The sequence below is a fragment of the Ips typographus genome, linkage group LG10 (genome assembly GCF_016097725.1).
Source record: "Ips typographus isolate SLU linkage group LG10, UJ_Ityp_2.0, whole genome shotgun sequence".
NCBI lineage: Eukaryota > Metazoa > Arthropoda > Insecta > Coleoptera > Curculionidae > Ips > Ips typographus.
In genome coordinates, this window is record NC_138431.1 from 1,455,432 (window position 1) to 1,463,305 (window position 7,874).

General features: G+C 33.8%; 1 pseudogene; it reads left to right on the forward strand.

Moving 5' to 3' along the window:
* Window positions 1–5,043: 5,043 nt before the first annotated feature.
* Window positions 5,044–7,155, forward strand: LOC145734968 (uncharacterized; annotated as a pseudogene).
* The last annotated feature ends 719 nt before the right edge of the window (window positions 7,156–7,874 follow it).

Consider the following 7,874-nt stretch of genomic DNA (forward strand, 5'->3'; position numbering starts at 1 on the left):
ACAGGCGACGAGTGGTAGCAAAGAGCAATGAAGACAGAAGAGATAGACGATACTAAACTAGCGACATAAACAGGGACGAATGTTAGAAAGAATAAAGAATTGACAAAAATTAATTAGATCTCGGTTCGTCCTCTGTCGGCTTTTTTGGTGTGGCTGGGGGTCGTAAATTTTATGATCTAAAGCGTGCCGATTGCCGGCACGCGTAAAAATGTTCCTTTTATTGCAATAAAAACTTCTGGCATGGTGTTTACATAATGCATGATTATTCGTTTTTCTTTGTAGTATTTACACGTTTTTCGTTATAGCTATAGTTGATTTGTTACTTTTTTTTGAATTTCTAGGGGCGGCCCTTACCTGCCCACCCTTGACGACGCCCTTGATAGCAAATAGCAAATATTGTAGCAAGTCTGCTACACTTTGGTTTAAAGTCATATTACGCCTTTGTGTTTAACTCGGTTTATTCGTTCTATTATTGTAGTATATTGAGAGTACATATTTGTTAAGAAGAGTAGAATTGTGCGGAGAGTAAACATAACATAAACTACTACTACTAGAGTGGGCTGTAACTTCTGAATGGGTGCTAATCGTGCTAAATAAACTTCTGCTAAACTGAATATTCCTAGTCTATTTGTTCACGTTATAACAATTATCATGTCGCATTTTGTAAATATAACAAAATCACACCAATTGCGATTTGAAATTTCCATTAATCCTTGTACCTGGTAATAGTATAAATTGGTTTTATTTAGTTGACAATTAGTCGAATTTATTTTTCGTCGAAGTAAGTTTCTCATTTCGAATACTGTAGGGACAACCTCCAACCTCCACTATTCCGTCATTTCCTACCAAACCAGCTAGTTATGGATATACAGGGTGGACTATAAGTAATGGGACATAGAGCTACAGCATATTCCTGACATCAAAATAATATGATTTAGCTGAATTGTCTTATACCGAAAGTTAATATTAAGAAAGATACAGGGTGTGAAGTTGAAATTGTATTTTAACTTTTTTGTCATATCTGCACGTTCTTTTGATATAAATTACTGAAAGTTGGTATAAAAATTTTGGTTGGAAAAAGCGTAAAGGCGACCAACGTGAATACACGTATATCGAAGTGCTCTCAGTTTTTCTTCGTTTTTCATAGTTTTTAGTAAGTCTTAGTGAATAAAATTTATCATGGAGGCTGCTAGTGACGGTGAGAAGACATCAGTGAAAAAGAAGACCAACATGAACCCTGTAAGTGGAGTTAAAACGCAAAGTAACTCATTAGGAAACGTTAATTTATCAGCATTTCAAATCAGGCAAATAATAAGAACCGACGATATCAAAAGACCACTGATAAGCGACGTAAACATAAACAAGGCCAAATGTATACAAACACTGGTCACTGGACCACAAGATACGAGGGGAGGATAACAAGTTGCAAAGCGGTATATGTATGGGAGATGAAAATAAAAATAAAAGACCACGATCTGAATTGAGTCCAGAACAGACAGGCAAAAAGCGACAACGTGAGGAAACCAGTACTAGTAACAACCAAGCAGAAAATTATGGAGATGCAGGAAAAACGGAAGAATGTGTTATCTCCGAGGAAAAAATTTCCGAATTTTATGCTGCTTTGGATATTTTTGCCGCCGTCATAGGGCAAGGACAAGACGAATTTTCGCAAAATTCCATGAAAAGGGCTCACTCACAAATATGTAAAATATTTACTTTGTTGGTTTTCAAGCAAGGTCAGATTGAAAAAGAAAATGTACAACTCAGAAGTAAGTTACTCTTTCAATCTGAAATGCAGAAAACTTTTGAAATGGGACCTCGGAATCACAACCAAGAAAATATAACGTATGCAAAAATTGCCGGCTCTGTTCCAAAAACAAACGTAAATCAAGAATCTACCTTAGAAAAACAAGATGAAAAGGAATGGACAACTCCAAAAACATCAAGAAGATACGAAACAATGATAAACGTTCCAAATGTCACAGATCCAAAAGAAGCCATGAAAAAGCTTAAACAAAATGTTAATGTAAAAGAGATAGGTGGAGCATTCAAAAACGTAAAACAAACGAAAAGTGGAACAATAATTGTTGAAAGTCACAGTAAGGTCCAACAGGAGCAACTACAGGCAGCAATACAAAAAATAGAAGATATCAATGCAAAAGAAAAACTAATAAATGATCCTATGTTCATGATCACCGGGATTGAAAAAGGCTTTTCTGAAGAAGAATTTATAGAAGAACTGATTAGGCTAAATGACGAAGTTGAATCAGAGCTACAAACAAGTGTTCGGGATAAAATTAAAGTGGTCACGAAGAGACAGTGTAAAAACATTAATAAAGAAAATTGGATTTTACAAGCCCCTCCCGCCATCTCAAAGTGGTTCTTAAAAAGAGGTACGGTTTATTTTAACTTATTGACAAACTGTCAATAAAACGTGAAGGCGTATTACAACCTAGCCATGTGCTTTCAATGTGCCGGTTTTGACCATGTAGCAAAGTATTGTTCACAAAAAGAGTGTTGCCATAAATGTGGAGCGGAGCACAAGTCAAGTGAGTGTACTGAATTAGTTCTACGATGCCCGAATTGTGTCAAAATGAAACTGGAAGATACTAACCACTCTGCCAGAGATATGAGAATCTGCCCAGTGTATCAGCGAAGACTTTTAAGGTACAAAAATAATATTAACTATAGCACGGTTTTTCAGTAACTGAACAAGGGGAAAACACGTCATACAAGAAATTTTTTGAAAATATTAGCATTATACATCAGAACGTGCAATCACTCGGGAATTCAGTAGATATACTAAACGACATGCTTGGGGACCACCCTGAATGTAGGATATTGTGCATTACAGAGCATTGGAAATCAGAAGAACAACTCAAATATATGTCTTTGAAGAATTTCAATTTAATTGCAAGTTATTGTCGTGAATTAAATAAGCATGGGGGGAGTGCATAAAAGCATAAAATGCAAAACGCAAAAAAAATATTCCAAAGTTTCGATAAAATATCAGATCGAAATAGCTGCAACAGAATGTGACCTACAAGGTGAATTAATTTTGGTACTATCAGTATATAGACCTTCAGGTGCAAGCATAGAGATATTCTTTGACCGCTTTGAATCCTTACTTAGTGCTGTAATGAAGGAGAACAAGCGCGTTATTGTTGCTGGCGATTTTAACGTGGAAATGCTGAAAAGTAATACAGCTAAGGGAGACTTTGGTGACCTGTTGGAGTCGTTTGGATTGAAACAAACAATTTTTGAGAACACTAGAATTAGTAAAAATTCTAGCTCTTGTATAGACAATATATTTGTAAACTTTAACAATATTGTACATAGTGCCGTGCTACATACATCTACCTCAGATCACACTGCGCAAAAAGTAACTTTTAAGATAAAGAAAACCTTTGAAAAAAATATGGAATACAAAAGATTTTTTTCAAGTGAGAATAAAAATAATTTCTTATATATATCTATATGTTGCTTAGAAAACTTAAGGCTTACGGTGTGCGAGGTCAAACATTACATTTGTTTTCATCATATTTAACTAATAGGCAACAAAAAGTTAAAATATTAAAAAATGGACAAAATTATTTCTCAAGTCTGAAGGAAAATAAAATTGGAATTGCACAGGGAAGCATATTGGGACCTATTTTATTCATTGTATTTCTTAATGACCTGAGCAACATTCTGCTTTCAGAAAATGAGCATGTGACGTGTTATGCCGATGATACGAATTTATTGACAGGGGGAAGAAATGTAGAAAGCCTAGCACTATCGGGAGAAAACTTATTTTGCAGAGCACAAGATTGGTTTAAAAGTAACAGATTATTACTTAATATTAATAAAACAAAGGTTCTACTCTTTAGAACAAAACAATTCAAAATTGAAAAACCTGGAACACTAACTTTTGGACAATCAAATACAGAGCTAGTAGAACATACCAAATTTCTTGGAATTCACTTGGATGAATTCCTAAACTGGTCAAATCATATTTTAGAGTTAAACAAAAAGCTTAGTTCAGTTTGCTATGGCATACGAGTCACTGCGAAATACATGAATGAAAGAACATTACGCAAACTTTGAATCTGTGCTCAAGTATGGGATAATATTTTGGGGTTCTAATAGCTTAATGGAAAAAATTTTTGTTTTACAAAAACGAGCACTTAGAATAGTCAAGAAAATGGGATACAGGGAGAGCTGCAGGGGGGTTTTCAAAGCTAATGGCATTCTGACGGTGTGGGGACTATATATTTATGAATGTATAGTTTTCTTTTTCAAAAACAAAAGTATGTTTGATCTGGAGGTACATCATAGTTATAACACTCTAAGCGTAAATGTAAATTATCCGATACACAGATTAACTATAACCGAAAAAAATCCATATTATGCCTGTTTGAAGCTTTTTAACACATTACAAAATGATTTAAAATTAGAAAGAAATGAGAAACTTTTTAAAAGAAAGGTAAAACAGATGTTAATTAATTTAGAGCCATATTGTATCAGGGATTATGTAAGAGACTATTAGGTGTACACTCATTCTTAAAATGACGCTGTTTCTTTTTGTGTTTTCATGTATGTTTTTTGTAGTTACAGGAAATGTATTGTGACCATAATTAGAAATAAAGAAGACTAACTAGACTAACTAACTAAAGGGGTTTTGGCAGGCGTAAAATACGATGCTTTCATTTGTTTTGTAGTAGCTGATAGGGGGCGCTAGCTGGAATCATCTCCGTCCCTTCAAGAGGCTCAAACGTTTTTTTACGGAACTGAAAAGGCCATATGTCTTCAAAATGTGATTCTAAGATGTTACGTAAAAAAGGTATACTTGTTGTAAGTCTTAAAAGTCGACCGTTTTCGAGTTATTTAATCTTTTATTATTGCATGCATTTCCAAGTACAGCAGATTTTGATTACTATTTTTTTTTAATTCTAAGTAGGCTTTGATACAAAAACAAAAAGGGCGTTCATAACAACTAGCTTTATTTTAAAGTTATGTTTATCTGTGAAATTCATGTACTGAAATAAGTTTACTTGTGAAAATATGCCAAGACATACGCTGTTTTCTAATGAAGAAATGAGAGATATGCTATATGTCTATGCGCAAACAAACTTTAATGGACGAACGGCTTGTCGCAAGTATTTTGAGATATATCCCCATAGAAGGCAACCCAATCACAACATATTTTAGCGTATTTATGACCGCTTGGGTGAAACTGGATCGTTTCGACCTAAGCGAGATAGTTTGGGACGTCCAAAAGTTATAACTGCAGACCAAGAGGAAGAAATTTTGGTAAGAGTAGCAGAAAATCCCAGACTAAGTACAAGACGATTGAAGGCAGAATGCGGTGTCAGTAAATCATCAATACTTCGAATATTTCGTAAAGAAGGTCTGCATCCATATCATTTTACACCTGTGCAAAATTTGTTACCAGCCGATCTTCCCCGCATACTAGAGTTATCACACTTTTCCGGACCCAACAAAACAGAAATCCGCTATTTTTAAATAATAGCCACGTTTACTCGACGCGGTGTATTTAACTTTCGGAACATGCATGCTTGGGATATGGAAAATCCACATTTAATAAACGAACGGCTCTTCCAACACGAGTTCAAAATAAATGTTTGGTGTGGAATAATTGGAGATTATGTCGGAGGTCCATATGAATTACCATCAAATATTAATGGAAACTCTTACCTAAATTTTCTTCAAAATTAACTCGGTGGTCTTATAGAACATGTACAGGGTGATTGATTGAATTTTGACCACCCCCTTAACTTTCTTAATTTTGATTTTAGCAAAAAACGTTAAATACAAAACCAGTAGATATTTAGGTCTACTTTATTTTTAGATAAACAGTTATTATACAGGGTGTCCCAAATTTGAGTAATAAACCAAACTTATGTTTTTTTAAATACGATGACCAACTTTTTATCCGATATTTGAATTCTACGTCAAATTCTAGGCCTGATTGATGTAAAATGTTTGTATCGATATTCAACTGTTTCCGCAGCAGCGTCCTTGATTGGTTGAATTTTGACCACCCCCTTAACTTCTTTAATTTTGATTTTAGCAAAAAACGTTAAATACAAAACTAGAAGATATTTAGGTCTACTTTATTTTTAGATAAACAGTTATTATACAGGGTGTCCCAAATTTTAGTAACGAACCAAACTTATGTTTTTTAAACACAATGACCAACTTTTTATCCGATATTTGCATTCTACGTCAAATTTTAGGAATTGATGTAAAATGTCTGTATCGATATTCAACTGTTTCCGCGGCATCTGTTACTTTAACAATGTTTCCTCGACTATGTGATTAAGGTTTAATTTAGTTACTCAAATTTGGGGCAGCCTGTATAATAACTGTTTATATAAGAGTAAAAGTAGACCCAAATATAAGTAAACTGTTGCTACAACTAGTTTTTTTACTAAAATCAAAAATACGGGAGTTCAGGGGATGGTTAAAATTCAATCAATCAAGGACTCTGCTGCGAAAACATTTGAATATCGATACAGACATTTTACATCAATTAGGCCTAGAATCTGACGTAGAATTAAAATATGGATTAAAAATTTGGTCATTGTATTTAAAAAAACCATGTTTGGTTTGCTACTTTAATTTGGGACACCCTGTATAATAACTCTTTATCTAAGAGTAAAGTAGACCTAAATATCTACTAGTTTTGTATTTAACGTTTTTTGCTAAAATCAAAATTAAAGAAGTTAAGAGGGTGGTCAAAATTCAACCAAATCAAGGACGCTGCTGCGGAAACAGTTGAATATCGATACAGACATTTTACATCAATTAGGCCTAGAATTGGAGGTAGAATTCAAATATCGGATAAAAAGTTGGTCATTCTATTTAAAAAAACATAAGTTTGGTTCGTTACTCAAATTTGGGACACCCTGTATAATAACTGTTTATCTAAAAATAAAGTAGACCTAAATATCTTCTAGTTTTGTATTTAACGTTTTTTGCTAAAATCAAAATTATGGAAGTTAAGGGGGTGGTCAAAATTCAATCAATCACCCTGTACCGTTGAATTTGCGACAGAATATGTATATCATGCAAGATCTAAATACTATTTTTCCACCGGACGAAGCGGACCGATTCTATGGCCTGCTCGAAGCCCGGATTTTAATCCATTAGATTTTTGTGTTTGGGGTTATTTGAAAACAATTGTTTATAATGAGATCATCAATGACCGCGACCAGTTATGGGAAAGAATTCTTAATGCTGCTGATCAAGTTAGAAATGAAGAAGAAATCCTTTTCACGATTAGGCAGTCATTCATGAAACGAATTTCAAAATGTATTAGTGTCAATGGTGGCCATATAGAACATTTGTTGGCCAAAAAAAACCTGTTTCATTTCTAGTTTTTTAATTTCTAGCAGTTTGTAGTTTAGGTTGTTTCAACGCAAATGATTGTATACCCACTTAATATCTAATTTATCATTTTGTTGTGTGATTTATTAAAAGTTTTACTACAAACATTTTTTAAACGGTCAAATTTACATACAGAAACTGTTATGTGTGTAACTTAAGGGTATACAGCACATATCGTATTAACATACGACAATGCATGCAATAATAAAACATTAAATAACTCGAAAACAGTCAACTTTTAAGACTTACAACAAGTATACCTTTTTTACATAGAAAACATCTTAGAATCATATTTTGAGAGCTATGGTCGTTTCAGTCTCTTGAAGGAACGGATATGGTTGCAGCTAGCGCCCCCTATCAGCTACTACAAAACAAATGAAAGCATCGTATTTAACGCCTGCCAAAACCCCTTTATACCAACTTTCAGTAATTTATATCAAACGACCGTGAAGATATGATATAAAAACAAAAATAAAATTTCA